This window comes from Fukomys damarensis, unplaced genomic scaffold, assembly GCF_012274545.1.
Source record: "Fukomys damarensis isolate Sample0158 unplaced genomic scaffold, DMR_v1.0_HiC HiC_scaffold_19, whole genome shotgun sequence".
Classification (NCBI taxonomy): domain Eukaryota; kingdom Metazoa; phylum Chordata; class Mammalia; order Rodentia; family Bathyergidae; genus Fukomys; species Fukomys damarensis.
In genome coordinates, this window is record NW_022900931.1 from 25,911,976 (window position 1) to 25,929,382 (window position 17,407).

Below are 17,407 nucleotides of genomic sequence, written 5' to 3' on the forward strand. Positions count from 1 at the left end.
GCGCTCCCTCCGACTGCCCGGCAGTACCCTGGGCCGGACTCTGCGGGCCGCTACCTGGAAGCTTCGTCTTTCTGGGTACCGGGCGGCGCGGCCGCTCCGTCACCTCCGGCAGCTGTTCCGAGCCTTTCCGGCCCCCCCCCCCCCACGGGTCACTCTAGGCATTCGTCTCGATGGCTTCCGGCAGCACTTCCGGCCTGATCGCAGTTCCGGTGGGACGTACCCCCACTTCCGCTTCCCGACCTCTGAGACTCGGCGGAGCGTCAGGGGTTCTGCCTTCTGGATTGGTTGCTGGGGAAAGAATGACGGGGACCTTATTTTCTCCTGCTTTGCTACAATAAAACTTTATTGGTAGTAGGAGCACTAGCGCTGTATCTACAGTCCTCCCTTCTTCGGGTTGGCTGTGTCGGCTTCGAGCTGCGGCAGATGTGGAGATAAGGGCGGCGCGAGATTCCTGGGACCGTAGGAAAGCAGTAGTGGAAGGGGGCAGGGAACAGTAAAGGATGAGGTGGAGAAGAACGAAACAACGATTAATAATAGAAGTTTAGCGGCGGAGATCATCTGAGAAGTTCAGCCACTCACCTTTTTGAGGAGCAGGAGAGAAGTTTGAAGAGTAAAGGAAATAATGGCAAGTACTGAGTGCTTACTATGGATGAGACGCAGTTTTATCCCGTTGGATCCTCAAAACCGCCTTACATCCCTAGCATGACTCCGGGATACCCTTGGCCACCGCAGTGACCACTTACACTGGTCGAGTCGACGCCTCCCGTAACCTGTCTACTCCTGGGGAAGGAAAGACAGGTGGACATGGAGGCTTATAAAAATCCTGGGATTTACCTGGAGCCGAGGTCTTTTCAAAGTTAGCAGTTATCTTCTTCGCCATAATACTTTATTGTTAACGTTGTTTGTTTTGCGGTGCTGATGGTGGAACGCAGGACCTCAGTGCATGCTACACCCCAGTCCGGTGATTCTTAAAACAGCCGGGGGTGTAGTTCAGGGACAGCGTGTCTTGCTCTGGGTTCCATCCACAGCACCATAAGACAAAACAAAACTAATATATCTTATAGTATTTCATATTTCCTGTCAGGCTTAATTTTTTGTTTGTTTGTTTTTGTACTGGGAATCCAACGCAGGACCTTGCTTTGCCAGGCAGGCGCAGCACCACTGAGCTACATCCCCGCCAAGAAGGTCAAATCTTGGAAGCCTCTGGTAAGCACTGAGCTAAAAGCTTTACTTAACTCATTTGAGGCTCCCAACAATCTAGTAATTATCTCCATTCTCTAGAACAGATCAAAGCCCAGGGAATTTAAGTAACTTGTAATTGACGTGAAGTTTTTGTGTATCTGTGTGTGGTTTGTTTTGTATTTGGTCCGTGGATCGAACTGGGGACCCTGCACTTGCGAGGCAGGCGGGGGGACCACTGATCTAAATCCCCTGCCCGGTGATGTGAAGTTGAGAAAGTGGAAAAAGAGAAAAAATCATAAGATTAGTACACTGCTAGGGCTGAAGGGCTTTAAGAAGAGTTTATGGTCCATGATCCTAGGCTTGTGATGGTAAATAAACAATGGGAAGGAGAGAGAAAAGAAATAGAGAAGTGAATGGAAGAGATGGAACCAAATTGAGAAGAACTAAATCAAATTAAACAATCCAAATTTGAAGGAACCAAAAGATTGAGTCTAAGTGTATCATGTATTGCACCACCAAACATCATTTTTAAAGAGAAAGAGAAAACTGTAAGAGAAAATACATAGTATTGATTTATTTGTGGTGCACTTTTAGTTCAATCTTTACAACAATCCTTTGATGCGCTTATTGATGTCTTGGCTAAACTGTGAGGATGCTGAGGATCTCAGAGTGAAATAATTTCTTGAAAAAGGTCACCAGAGAATCAAGTGCATGCTTATTAGATTCCAACACTGTGTTAAGAAAGGAAAAAAGACGAATTCAACCCCCGGTACCAAAAAAAAGAAAGAAAAGGAAAAAAGAAAAGCGGAAGAGGAGAGAGAAACATACTCTGAGACCTAGTCCTGATTTGCCTTAAACTAGCTGTAACTGTAAAGCAAATTATACTGCCTTCTGTTTCCTGTTCCCACATCTGCCAAGTTGAGACGTTAGAAGTAAGGCCCTTTTTTTTTTTTTTCCTCAGTACTGGTAATCGAACTCAGGACCTTGCACTTGTGAGGCAGGTGACAGAACCACGGAGCTAAATCCCTAGTCCAGATGTAGGGCCAAGCGGGACTCTGATGATTTATGATTCTAAGAAAGGAAGAGAGGAGAGTGTGAGCAAACAAAAGTACAAGAAGACGATTTTGAGAAATAAAAGAGATGGGATAAGGAAATGAGGTTATGAAGAGCAGAGATGTGAGAAAGGAATAGAAATGGGAAGAGAAAAGTTGGGAGGAAAACAATGGTCTCCAAGAGGAGGATGGGGACTGAGTATAGTAAGCAAATCCTAAGAGGTAACATCATTCCGTTTGCCAGAAGTAGGTTTTCTTATGCTAATGAGAGCAAAGACAAAGCACTGAATAAAACCTAGAGAAGCTGACAGACATCTAAGAGGTCAGACACATGGTAAAATATTCATTATTGATTCAAGAGATACATTTTGAACACCTCTCACAGTCAGGTGTTTAGCTACTGGGAATACAATGTCTCTGTCCTCTCAGTATTTATATTTTCAGGTCCTAAAAAGCAAATGCACAAATAGGTGATAAACAAAGAAAAACAGGAATGCAGGAGACGTACACTATTTTATACACAGGACTCAGGAAGGGTCTTACTGGTAATGTGGGCATTGGGCAGAGATCTGACACGAATGAGGGGACAGGTTTATTTGGAGAGTGTTGTAGGCAAAGCCCCCTGTACAACTGCAGGCAAAGCTCAAAGGTGGAAACACTTCCTGTGTCTGTGGAGCAAGAGGCCTATGTGGCCGGAGCAGAGTGAGTAGAGAGAAAGAAGGTGGTCAGATCATGTCACAACTTGGTAAGGTAGCTCATGTTCTGAGTGAGATGGGCAGCTGACTGAGCGCTCAGGCAGAGAAGTGTCCCAATTTGACCCATGTGTTTAAAATAGGAGGGTGAGGCCAGGGATTTGGCTCAATGGTTCTGTTGCCTGCCCCACAAACAAGGGCCCAAGTTTGATCCCTGGTACCAAAAAAATAAAATAGGAAGATGGCTGTGCATGCCTGTAATCCCAGCATTTGGGAGGCTGAGGCAGGAGGAGTGCTGTGAGTCCAAAGCCACACTGGGCTACATAGTGAATCCAACACCAGCCTGAACTACAAAGTGAAACCCTGTCTTGAAAAAGATAAAAAATAAAATATGATGATAGCACCCTGGACAGAAGCTACAGGACCAGTCAGCCAGACACCACAATGATACGGGAGAGAGATGATAATGATTTGGACCAAGGTAGGGGCCATGGAAATGAAGAGAAGTCATTGGATTTTTTTAATGTTGAGATAGTTGCGAAGTTGCGCAGGCTGGGCTTTAACTTGAGATTCTCCTGCCTCAGCCTGGGATTTCAGGTGCACCACTATTCCTGGTGCGTGATTCTATCTATCTATCTATCTATATACTGTTTTGTTGTTGTTTTTTTTTTTTTTTGGCTTGTTTTTTTTTTGTTTTGTTTTTGAGACAGGGTCTCACTGTGTAGTTGAGACTGACCTGGATCTCACTATGTAGCCCAGGCTGGGTCTCGAACTCACAGCAATCCTCCTGCCTCAGCCTCCTGAGTGCTGGGATTACAGGTGTGTGCCACCACACCGGCTTATTTATTTATTTTTGTACCAGAGATTGAACTTGGATCCTTGCACTTTCGAGGCAGGCCTGGAACCACTAAGCTAAATCTCCAGCCCAATTCTAAATTTAATTTAAAAGAATGAACAGAATTTGCAAGTGCTGCCAGGGATTTAGCTCAGTGGTTCTGCTGCTTGCCTCACAAGTGCAAGGTCCCAAGTTCATTCTCTGGTAAAAAAAAAGAATTTGCAAGTGCATTAAATGTGAGGTGTGAAAAAATGACGTCGTGATAAGTTGTACCAAAGCTTCAAAGTGGAGATCATTTCAATTTTATATAACCTTTTCCGGAATATAGGAGAAGACGGAACACTCCTCCACCTATGTAACTAGAATTACTTCAATAACACAATTGAATAGGATCAGTGCTAGAAAGGAAAATTATAGGTAAATCTCAGTAAGAGACACAAAAATCTTCATTAGAATATTAGCAAATTGAATCCAGAAGCATGCAAAAAAAAAAAGAGAATACATCAAAACTCATATGATTGCCGGGCATGGTGGCGCATGCCTGTAATCCCAGCACTTGGGAGGCTGAGGTAGGAGGATTGCTGTGAATTCGAGATCACCCTGGGCAACATAGTGAGTTCCAGGTCACTCTCAAGTACATAGTGATACCCTGTCTCAAAAAACAAACAAACAAAAAACTCATATGATTTAACCCAGAAATTTAAGAGCAGCTTGATGTTTGAAAAACACATTCATTTTATTCTTCATGTTAAGAGATAAAAACAATAAATTATACAATCATCTCAATACCTACTGAAAAAGCATGTGATGAAATCAGCATCCATTTGTGCTTTTAAAAAATATATTAAAGCACTTACCTAGTAGTATGAGCAAGGCCTTGAGCTCCATCTCCAGTGCAGAAAGAGGCCAAGGGGCTGAGATTTAGCTCAGTGGTTCCCTGCGTCAAAAAAGTGCAAGGACCCAAGTTCAATCTCCAGTACAAAAATGAATAAGCCGGGCATGGTGGCACATGCCTGTAATCCCAGCACTCGGGAGGCTAAGGCAGAAGGATCTCTGCACCTTTGAGACCAACTTGAAATACATAGAGAGACCTTGTGTCAAAAACAAAACAAGGGCTGGGGATTTAGCTCCGTGGTTCCACCACCTGCCTTGCAAGCACCAGGACCGGAGTTGTTCTCCAGTACCAAACAAAACAAAACAAACAGCCTGTAATCTCAGCACTTGGGAGGCTGAGACTGGAGGATTGGAAGGCTGAGACTGGAGGATTGGAAGGCCAGCCTGAACAATTTAGTGAGATCCTGCTTATAAATAAATAAATAAATAAAAGCCTGAAGATGTAGCTCAGTGTGAAGGACCTGGCTTCGATCCCCAGTATCAATCAATAAATGAACAAACAAGTTGAGAGATAGATCATGTTTATAGATTGGACTATTCAGCATCACGAGGAAGTCAGTCCTCCCTAAAGGGACTTACAGACTCAGTACAGTCTTAGTCGCAAGTGCAAGGTCCTGAGTTTGATCCCCAGTACTGCAAAAAAAAAAAAAAAAGGAAAAAAATCCTAAGGGTTATTGATGAATGTATGCATCTGAAAAATTGATTCCAAAATTTACAAGGAGATGCCAAAGGCCAAAAATGTCCTCTCAAAGAGGAACAAAGGGGAATATGGAAAACGGAACACTCCTCAATCTATGTGAGTAGAATTACGTAGATACCAGATATAATTAGGGAGCCATGATAACAGCAGAAGGAGCTCGAGGTCCTTGTAACTTGGTGGTGAAGCATGCGCACCACACCCATGAGGCCTTGCATTCATCCCACAAACAACTAAAGGATAGTGGAGTATTGGCGTGGAGACAAAGAGACTGACCTCTGAGATATATATAACAGCCGAGGAACAGATGCACACATATACAGACCCTGATTCATGATAGACCTTGCACGGTGAGCAGGAGGGAAATGACGCACATTTCCATAAGAAAAGATAAAACAATTCCTACCTCAAGCCAGGAAAAAGTCTGTTCCCACTGCACTACAGGCTAAAGGGAAAATCAAATCAAAAGGCTCGAGGAGATGATATGGAGGAATATATTCAAGAATTCAGTAAAACATTTAATAGGATTTAAATACATAGCCAAGTACAGTGGTGCACTCCTGGGATCTCAGCACTCCAGGAAGCTGAGGCAAGAAGAGTACAAATTTGAGCCCAGCCTGGGCAATTCAATAACTTGGCAAGACCCAGTCTCAAAATAAAAAAGGAGCCAGGCATGCGTGTTGGCTCACACCTGTAATACCAGCACTCGGGAGGCTGAGGCAGTAGGATCACCATGAATGCAAAGTCAGCCTGGGCTACATAGTGAGTTCAAGGCGACCCTGCATGGCCTAGGAGAGAGACCTTGTCTCAAAAACAAAACAAACTGAAAAGATAAAAGGGCTGGGGATGTAGCTCAATGAGAAGGCCATAGGTTTAATCCCCAGCACTGCAAAAAGAATTCATTTAAATAATAAATAAAATTAAAAGATTCAAATACACTTAACTGTAAGGGAAAAGACCAACAAATTGGACATCTATTCTTTAAAGACAATCCACAAATGTAAAGAAGCATAGGGAGACCCTTTATTAAAAAAAAAACCCAAAATAATGTATTCCTTTATTTATTTATTTATTTATTTATTTATTTATTTATTTTGGTTTTTTGAGACAGGGTCTCACTGTGTAGTTGAGACTGCCCTGGAACTCACTATGTAGCCCAGGCTGGTCTCAAAAGGTCGTCGTGCCTCAGCCTCCTGAGTGGGATTACTACCACGCCCGGCTTTTATTTATTTATTTTGTTTTTTTTGGAAACAAATATAAAAAGAAGCATTTATAAGGTATATAACTGACAAAAGATGTGTCTGGGATGCATAACGAACTTCTACAAATTGCTAAGAAAAACAAAATTGAAAACTTTAATAAAAATGATAAGCCAGGTGTGGTGGCGCATGCCTATAACCCTAGCGCTCGGGAGGCTGAGGCAGGAGGATTGCTGTGAGTTCGAGACCAGCCTGAGCTACATAGTGAGTTCCAGGTCAGTCTCAACTACATAGTGAGACCCTATCTCAAAAACCAAAAAAAAATAAATAATTTTTAAAAATGATAAATGAGAAGCTGATTGGAACCAACACTTCACAACTGAGGAACCCAGAAGTTCAAACGTGAGGACCTGCACAGCCTCCTCTATAATCAGGACATCATAAATTAATCCATGAAGAACATCACTGAGCCCTCCACAGTCACTCAAATTAAAGTCTGAAAGGCCCCATGTTGACAAGGGAATGGAGCGCAGAACTCACACTGGCAAGGGAGGGTAAAGTGTACAAAGCACTTTGGAAAATGCCCCTGAGTCATCCAAGAAAGTGGAAACATCTCTGCTTCCGGGTACATAGCGAATGTGTCTATTGTTTTTATTTTTTTGGTACTGGGGATTGAACTTGGGCCCTTGAGCTTGCAAGGCAGGTGGCAGAACCACTGAGCCAAATCCCCACCCCTGAATGTGTCTATTGTAATTGCAGGTAGACCTTCAAAAGCATATATGGTAAGCTATATGAAAGAGTGGATACCCATCTGGGAAACTGAAAAATAAGGGTGTGGTCACCATAAAAATCAGCATACTGCCCTCCTCTGACAAGGAGGGAGGGTGTGTGGTGGGATGGGGAATAGGCCCTTGAGAGTACTGGCAGGCTCTTAATGTATGCAGCCTGGTGGAGCTTGTCCCATTCATAAGCATTCCCTCTACAAGTATCAATTATATTTCTTTGTTTAGTCAGGGTCTTTCTATGTAGTTCTCGATGGCATTGAACTCATGTAGTGCTGGCTGTCCTTGAACTCATGAGCGTCCTTGAACTCATGAGCATCCTTGAACTCATGAGCATCCTCTTGCCTCAGCCTCCTGAGTTCTAAGATTACAGATGTCCACCACCGTGCCCAGCCATACTTGGTTTTGTTGTGCTTGTCTTTCTGTGTATTATATATTACAATACAATGAGTTGTATAAAGCATTAAATTCAATACACATGCATGACAAAGAATAGAAGAGTCTTCTTTAAATTGTAAAAATGACTTAAAAACTACAGTAAACTGCATTCTAAAAATGTATTGATTTGTTTGTTTATGTGGTGCTGGAGGTTGGACCCGGGGCTTCAAGTGCAAGGACCATTCTTACTAGGAAAATACTGGAAGTTCCCTCTCAATGGAATAAAGGAATAAAGCAAAAAAGACAGCTCATCACTGTCTGTACTCAACATTGTACCAAAGGCCCTGGCCAGCACAAGAAAAGGAAATTAAAGGCACTCCATTGGCAAGAAAAAAGCAAATGACTCGAATGACCATCTCTTGCAGATGACATGATTGCTTTTATAAAAAATGTAAAAAGCCTATAGAAAATTACTAGACAGAAGATAGCTTATCAGAGGCTCTAAGGTCAGTATTGCAAATCAATAGCATTTCTATATATCAGCAAAAAACACTTTGAAAATACAATTTTGAAAAATACCATTAACTGTAACAGAAAATCGAAATAGTACCTAGGAACACATAAAACAGGAGATGTGCAATTTTTTGAAATGAAACGATTGGTATATTTTAGATGTACACAGTGATAGCACTCATCATAAGGATTTGCACCTGTACATGCTATGTCCTGTGAGACCTGCATTCTCTGCATGCTGAAAAGTGCATTTCACTCAAAGGCATTTAAGCAGACCTAAATGAGTGGAGCCCAAGCCCTGACAGGAAGTCTCAACATCAAAAAGATAGCACAGCAAGCTGGGCTTGGTGGTGCACGCCTGTGATCCCAGAAATCGGGAGGCGGACACAGAATAATGGCAAGTTCAAGTCTAGCCTGGACAATTTGGTGAATTGGTGAGACTGTCTCCAATTTAAAGGAGAAGAAAGAAGGAAGGAAGGGGGAGAGGAAGGGAGGAAAAGAAAAAAGAGAAGAGAAGGTAGATATCACTGGGCTGGGTGGCATACTCTTGAAACCCCCGCACTCAGGAGACTGAAGCAGGGAGTCACCCAAGCTCAAATTCAAATTCAGCCTGGCCAAGGCAATTTAGTGATTTAGTAAGATCCTACTTCAAAAAAAGAGGGGAGGGGAGGGGAGACGAAGGAAGTACAGACATTTGCAACATACATAACTGGCAGCAGATTACTATCCAGAATATATAAGAACTACAAATCAATAAAATGCAAATACAAAATGAGCAGGCATTTTGCAGAAGCGGAAATTTAAAAGCTAAAAGGCTGGGCATGGTGGTACATGCCTGTAATACATGCCTGTAATCCCAGCACTTGGGAGGCTGAGGCAGGAGGATTGCTGTGAGTTCGAAACCAGCTTGGGCTACATAGTGAGTTCCAGGTCAGTCTCAACTACGTAGTGAGACCCTGTCTCAAAAAACAGAAAATACATAAATAAATAAAAGCAAAAAAGCATGTAAAGTCAGACACAGTGGCCCATACCTATGATCCCAGCACTTGGGAGGCTGAGCAGGTAGATTACCAGGGGTTCAAGGCCAGCCTGGGCTACATAGTTCAAGGCCAGCCTAACCTACATTGGTTTTTGTTTGTTTGTTTGTTTGTTTTTTGTCTCAAAAGACAAAAATTCAAACATAAGCATGTAAAAAAAGCCTCAGTTGCATTAGTTTTTGTTTGTTTGTTTTTCTGTACTGGAGATCGAACTCAGGACCTTGCACTTGCAAAGCAGGCGGCAGAACCACTGAGCTAAATCCCTGGCCCTGCATTAGTCATTTTAAAATGACTAATAAAACTACAATTAGATACCATTGTATACCTATTAAATTTGCCAGATTAAAATCTAAAAATATTAACGTTAGAAGGTAGACCAATGAGGAGTCACAATTTGGCTTTCTCTCTAAAAGATTATTCTTTTCATCAAGCATTGGCAATTGAGCCCAGGACCTTTCACATGCTGGGCATAGGGTCTAACACTGAGTTACACCTACAGCCCTTTTTATTTTTGAAACAGGATCTCACTAAATTGACCAGACTGGCCTCAAACTTGTGATCATCCTGCTTCAGCCTCCTGAGTAGCTATCATTATAGGCCTGTGCCACTTTGCTCATAGCGGGTATGATGATGCTGTTTGGCAGTGCTAGGGACTGAATGCAAGGACTTCACACCAAGGAATGTCCCCAGCACTTACTTTCTTTTTTCTTTTTATGAGACAAGGTCTCACTATGTAGCCCAGGCTGGCCTTGAACTCGCAGGAATTCTCCTGCCTCAGCCTCCCAAGTGCTGAGATTACAGGCATATGCCACCATGCCCAGCCTCATTTTAAAATTTTGAAACGGTTTTGTTAGCAAAGTCACTAGGATGTGCTTGGAATCGTGATTTTCCTGCCTCAGCCTCCTGAATATGTGGGGTTACAGGCATGTGCCACTATGCCCAGCTCAAAATTATTCTTCTACTGTACCTCATAATCTAACATTCCCACTCCTAGACATTTGCTCTAAGGCAACTCTTGTAAATACACAGTAGGCAAATACAATAATGATCATAAAAGCATTTCTAGTAACAATAAAGGAGAGTTTGGAAATCCACCAACAGAAGAACAGGCACACAGTGGCACATCTGATTCCAGTGAATGTGTATGAGCTCCAGTCCCCTGCCACGCTATGGATAAATCTGGGCACTCACACTGAGTGACAGGACGAGTGGACATTGTCAGAAGATGATGTATCACCTAACACCATTTTGTAGCACTTGGAAATAAGACTAAGCAACACACTGTTCAAGTTTATTTCTACCTGTGAGGAAACTATATTATGAGAATAACAATAAAAGGAAAGCGTTGAGGGACAGCTGCCAGAGGCCCTTGCACTCAGGTTCCAGTCCCCAGCTGCCCAGTGCACACTGAGAAACAGAACTAGGAGAGAGAAAGCACGAGCCAGGACAACCAATGCCAGTGCAACCGACAGAGGCGCTGCACAGTCCCAGGCACTGACTTTTATTGGCAATCGGGGTAAAGGCGACTTGTGGATTCTACAGAAATTAATGCAAACAACACTCATAAAGGACAAGACAAAGCATTCTCGAATTAGGAACAGGATAGACAAAATACATAATTGTAATTAGAACACTGTCCTAGTCTGAAGGTTTTCGAGGTAGGGACGGAATTTGGGTGCAACTTACTCTGACCTTGGCATGTAGGCTTCAGCCAGACTCCCTTCCATCAATAAGCCAGTCGTGGGGTCCACTCTGCACAGCCTGCCTTGGGCATGGTCATTATGGTCCTCTACAGACAGTGATTATAGGGAGGAGGCAGGAGGATGGCAGGAGGGGGAATTGCACAGATGGGAATCATTGGTAGCTGTCAATTGGCTTCCTCCTATTTTATATCTAGTATAGATATAAATTTCAAGTAGTATACACACTACATTTATAATTATATATAATTTAATTTACAATTTTGCAACGCATGCATTTAAAGTTAGGTAGGTAGGTAGGTAGGGTACTTAGAGCAGTCAGTCATACAGCCAGAGAACAAAGACATGGTCACCAGGTTTCAGAACATGGAACTGGGAGTTATTGTTTAATGGGTACAGTTTCAGTTTTATCAAATGAAAAGAGTTATGATAAACCAGGCATGGTGGCGCACACCTGTGATCCCAGCACTTAGGAGGCTGAGGCAGGAGAATTGCTATGAGTTCAAGGTCAGCCTGGGCTACATAGTAGTTCAAGGATAGCCCGAACTACATCAAGAGACCCTGTCTCAAAAAACAAAAAAAACCCAAAGTGCTCTGGAGGTGGACGGTGGTGGTAATGGCTGCACATGACTAATGCATTTTACTCTGAGCTGCACACTTACTCTTAAAACTAGTTTGAGTGGGCTGGGCTGTGCATGTCTGCAATCTGTAGCAGAAGTGGCTGAGGCAGAGGCAGGAGGATGCCACATAGAAAGTCAGGTTGGGTAACTTAGCAGGACCTTGTCTGAAAAACATAGAAAGGGCAGGGGCTGGGTAAGGGTGCTGCCTATGATCCCAGCACTCTGGGAGGCTGAGGCAGGACTGCAAATGTGAGGCCAGCCTGGACAACTCAGTGAGACCTTGTGTCAGAAACCAAACCAAACATTAAAATGGACTGGGGGACACAACTCAGGGCAGAGGTCCTGGGCCTGATCCCCAAGACTGACGGGGTGACCTGGAACTGGGATACAGCTCAGTGGGTTCAATCCCCAGTATAGCCCAAAACATATTTTTTGGTTAAGATGGCAAAATCTATGCTGTATGTATTTTATCAAATTGAAATTTGTTTGTGTGTATATACTTAAAGTATAATAAAAGAAAATACTAAGGGTTGGGGATTTAGCTCATTGGTTCCACCACCTGTGTCATAAGCACAAGGACCCGAGTTCGATCCCCCGTTCAAAAAAAAAAAAGATACTGAAGGCAGGCATGGTACACACCTATAATTCCAGCACTTGGAAGGCCAAGGCAGTATTATAGATGAGCTGGGTGGAAATCTTATAGGCAGTCAGAGAGGACTAGCTCCTCGAGAGAGGCAGGACAAAGGTGAAACACACCACAGCAGTACTTCGGCTGAAAACCAGGCCTCAAGATGGAGACGAGATGACCAGAGCCACACACTTCTTCAAAGAACTGGGCTCAGTGAAGTATAGATGGGCATTGACCATCCTGTGAGTGACCAGAGGCCTCTGGACCCACCACCTCCTAGGAGAATCCTTGTTCTTTCTATCCACGCTCTCTAGGTGACTTGCTTCCCCATTGGACACCGTCACCTAAGGACTGTGCTTGTCACCTTACTGGATGCTCACGGCTGTGGCCCACATTGTACCCACATGGGTTTCACCCTATAAAACTTCTCTGTAAAGTGGGGTCCCCAGCTCCCCACTCAGGACCCCCTCCTACCTCTCAGCAGCTTTCCTACCAATAAATATCTTCCTACTTTTTTTTTTTTTGGTACTGGGGATTGAACTTGGGTCCTTGCAATTGCAAGGCAGGCCCACGGAACCACTGAGCTAAGTCCCCAGCCCAATATCTTCCTACTTTTAATCTCTGTCGTTCCCAGGACACACTCTTCTATTTCTAGAGAACACGAGCTCAGTGGATCACACAGCAAACAGGCTGGGAGACATATTTCATATTTCATATTTTCCACAACAGCAGGAGGATCAGAGTACGCCAGCCAGGAAACATAGCAAGTTCAAGGTTGATTTCAATGACAGCTCTTGAGAAAGGTGAGAGATAGAGATGTAGAGAAAATATGGAGCCACAAAAAAACATATTTAGCACCCAGGGACAAATGAAATCGAGATGGGGGTGACCACGGGCAGCACAGGGAGCAGGTCCCCTCGGCCAGGGAGATGGGCAGGAGCAGTTGTGTCACAGCTGCCGGGCTGTTTAAAGGCCAGGCAGAGAAAGCCCCTGGGAAGGCACAGGGAACTGCAAGAAAGGCTGCTCGGGGGCTGGGGATTTGGCTCAGTGGTTTCACCACCTGCCTCACAAGCATAAGGGCCCAAGTTCGATCTCCAGTACCAAAAACAAGGGAGGCTCAAGAGGCTGCAGCCCCACCTCAGAACTCTGAGAGGGTGGGCAGATGAGGACTGTGCTCTCCATTCATGGCTGTAGGATTGCAAGGGTGGTAGGGCGCCATGGTGCGTGGTTGTAATCCCAGCACGTGGAGAGGCTGAGGCGGGAAGGCTGTCTGGCCCAGCCCAGCCTGGGCAGCTTCAACGACAGAGCAAGACTTAGACTGAAATGGAGCTGAAGCAACCTGGCTTTAATCTCCAGTAAGAGAGAGAGAGAGAGAGATAGAGAGAGAGAGAGAGAATATATATATATGTATATATATTTATACATATATATATTTATATATGGTGCAATGGTGCAGGGCTGGGGACAGAGTTCAGAGACCAGCATTGGCTCTCAAGGCCTGGGTTTGATCCCCAAGAGAGAGCGAGAGCCTGAAAGGGTAGAGGTGAAGAGGAGGAGGAGGAGGAAGAGGAAGAGGAAGAATCTGTACTTCTATTTGCTAGATATTTAAAGAAGCCCTGAAAGAATACACAGAAGTGAGTCGAACTGAGTTCAGGGACGGGAAGGGGAAGAATGGTGGATGGGTGAGAAAGGAAACTTTGACTCCACACTGTTCGGTATAACAAGGGAATGCATGATCAATTCTGAACAGTGGATCAAAAGCGAAGTCATTCAGGTCTGAGGTGGACAGAAGGAAGGTGAGAAGTGGAGGAGACAAGGTACAGAGCCCTCTGCAGCAAAGCCTTGCAGTGGGGAGAACCCGAGAAGGGTCCTCGGGAGTGGTGTTTGCGCGCGCACGGCTGGGAGCAAAGGGGCAGAGCTGCTGCCCGGGATAGTCGCTGGCATATGACTCTATCGCTTACAAAAAGATAGTTTAGAAGGACACTGAACATTTGAGGCCAGAAAACAGACAGAGACCCATCCTGACAAACACTGGGAATACTGCTACCTGGGCAGGGAAGGTGACAAAGACACCACAGCATCAGAAACGGTGCCGGAGGGGATGTGGTCAGGGGCCTGTCCCTCTGTCCCACGGCCGCCCCCACTGCATTATAAGTCCCCAAAGCCAGCTGTGACTGTGTTCTTGCTCTCCATCGTGTCCCCAGCTGTGGCCCAGTACCCAGCATATAGTAAATGTACAAAAAATGTTTATGAGAAGAAAGAATCCATCAGGAATACTAGAGATGACCGATAATGACCAGAAGCCCTTAGTGTGAAAGGCACTCAGAGTAAGTATTCCTCGATAAACGGGGCCTCTGCCAGTCGTACAGTGAGCCCCCGAGCCTGTCCTCAGGACGGACACCTACACCTCGTGGCCGGTGGCGGCCCTGTCCCCTGGCAGGGTGCACTATCTCTCTTGCGCCACTAGGAGGCACTGGAAGGACAGCTCAGCCTCTGCCACCTGCGCCCCAGTGAGGGGCTGTGAGGAGGGGCAAGGAGGAGGGCAGCGGCTGCAGATGCTGCGGGAGAGGCGGCTTCCTTCTGGGAAAGCCCGAGCACCAGGCTAATGCAGCAGTAACGCGGGGGAGGGAGGAAGGCGCCTGCGAGGGCCAGGGCAGAGGTCAGGGCGGGTGGGCAGCCCGGAAAGGCAGGGCAGGGCAGAGGACAGGACGAAGGGCTCCGGGGAGCCAGGGGTCCCGGAAGTTCGCTAAGCAATGGCAGCAAGTATCCCCCATGAGCCACGGCACTGCGGTAGGGTTAGGCTCATGGGTGACAGCTCCGCTCTCACGCGTGGGGGGCAGGCAGTGAACAGCAGACTGATCGTTTCGGAAAGCGATGAGTCCGAAAGACACGGAAACCTGGTGATGAACGAGGGTGGGGCACTTCAGGTTCTAGTAGAATGGGAGAGAAGGGTCGCAGAGCATTCCAGGGAGAGGTGCTAAGAGAAGGGTTTCCGATATTCTAGAACAGCAAGTCTGACTTGGCAGGAGCGTTGTGCACGGGAGGGGTATAAATTGTGCACCTGGTAGAGAACACAGCCTGTCTGAGTTTGTGGGTTCCGGGGGGCACTCCTGGACAACTCCAGTGGACAGAGGAGTCCAGTTTACTGAGCTGGGCCCTTCGTGGGCAGGGTTGGGGGGTTGGTGGGATGGGCTCAGCTGGGGTGATGAGAAGGGAGTTGTGAGATTGGGGGAGCAAAAATGGCTGAGGGCATGGCCATAGCGACGGCTTGGAACCTAGCAGGTGGATGTGGGGACCTTGTCCTAGCAGGCTGTGTTCCAGCTCGGCAGGATGTAGGAACAGCTTACTGTTCTCCCAAACTCAGGTGGCTGGGGAAGTGGGGGCGCAGACAGGGGTCAGACCTATCACACTTCTCCTTACAAGGACTTCAGAATTATTCCAAGTATGGTAAGAAGACACTTGAAGCTGGCCGAGGGGGTGCATGCTCGCAATGCCAGCTCCTTGGGAAGCTCAAGTGGGAGGATCACGTGGACAAATTTGAGGCCAGCCTGGACAACACGGCAAGATTCGGCCTTAAAATAAAAAAATAAAAAATAAAAAGGGCTGCGGTGTATCTCCATTTTAGAGCACCCCTGGGTTTGACACCCCCCCACATACACTGCATGTGTTAGACATGTCACGCATGTTAGAGTTTTAACATGCTACTGATACTATGAAGACTAGTTTGTAAGGGCAAGGACCAAAGTAAAGGACCAGCTAGGAAGCCACTGTGATAGTCTCAGTGACAGAATACAGCTTGGATCCAGATGGTAACAACAAAGATGAAGAGGAGAGGATGGAGTCAGGATGGTGTTGGATGCAGACCCCACAGGAATTGTTGGTTCATTCCACAAGCGAATCAGTGAAAGGAAGCCATTCTCCATTTTTAGCCTGAACAACGAGGAGCTGTCCTGGCCCAGGAAGAGGATGCTGGGAGAGCAATGGGTTGGGGGGGTGGCAGGTTCCAAACATCCATTTCAGTCACATCGGCTTTGAGGGGCCATTAGACATCCAAGTGGGGCTGTCACACAGGCTGCTGGATAAATGAGTCTGGCGCTCTGGATACAAATTTAGGTCTCACTGACATTTACACAGTATTTAAGCCCTGGGACTGGATGAGATCACTGGACAGGGAAGAGAAGGCCAAGGACTGAGCCCTAGGAGGCTCCAATATTAGAGGTCAGAGCTGAGGCAGACTAGGGAATGACAGTGAGGTTCGGGAGAAAGTAGGAGTGTAGCATCCTAAGGTACAATAATGAAAAACAGGGTAATGTGATTGAGGACGGTAGGAGAGTAGAAGCAGGCGATTCTATTTTTACAAAGATTGAGAAAGGCTTCCCCGAAGACAAGGGAGACTGGAGTGAAATGTCTAAGCCAATGTGAAAAGCCTGGGAAAATCATTACAGAAAGAGGAGACAGCAAGTACAAAGGCCCTGAGGCAGGTTTGCTATTCTCCTGGGAATGTAGAACAGGTCTACTGTGCCTCAAGCATAGAAACCTTTAGGAGAGGAAACCAGGGAGATACCTAAGGATCACATCTTACAGGGCCCTGTAAGTACAGTAAGAAGTTGGAATATTCTTAGTGCTGGGAAAGCTACTTACAGGTGCCAGTCTCAGGGGCCTGATCTATGCATTTTATAGATCATTTGGGTTGTTTCCAGGAGAACTGACTGTAGCAGGGCCAGAGTGAAATAGGGGATCAAGTTGCTGGGGTATTCCAATGATGGCACGGCTCTTCTCCCCTCCTCTCCTTCCACCCTCTCCAAGAGGGCAAAACAGAGTTGGGGTGACTCAAGCGGGGAGTGGTGGCCCACGCCTCGAATCCCAGCACTCAGAAGGCTGTGTCAGGAGGATCACAGTGAGTTCAAGATCAGCCTAAACTACGTAGCAAGTCCCTGTCTCAAAACACCAAGAGTACTGGGTGATTCAGAATCTCAGAACTGCTTGGGGCGACCATAGGTGTACACCGACTTGGGTGAAGGAGGTGGGATCCCTAGGGATTGGAGGTCTCCCCCCTTGACCCCGCTGCCCTCTCCAGCCCTGCATCTGAGCTAGAGGTAGGCACCTACTCCTGCAGCGCGGCGGCAGGAGGGTTAACCGTGCAAGTGGGGAGAGGCGGAGACTCGGGTCCCAGCCGCCCGGCTGAGCCCAGACGAGCC

At 45.9% G+C, this 17,407-nt stretch overlaps 1 protein-coding gene across 2 annotated transcripts in view; it reads right to left on the reverse strand.

Moving 5' to 3' along the window:
* Cops7a (COP9 signalosome subunit 7A) overlaps positions 1–150 on the reverse strand; it is a 5,979-nt gene extending 5,829 nt beyond the window's left edge. The window contains exon 1 of one of the 2 annotated variants that reach the window (XM_010611654.3): positions 55–150. The gene's annotated coding sequence lies outside the window, so the exon portion shown is untranslated. The other variant, XM_010611655.3, reaches the window with a different exon arrangement.
* Positions 151–17,407: the final 17,257 nt, after the last annotated feature.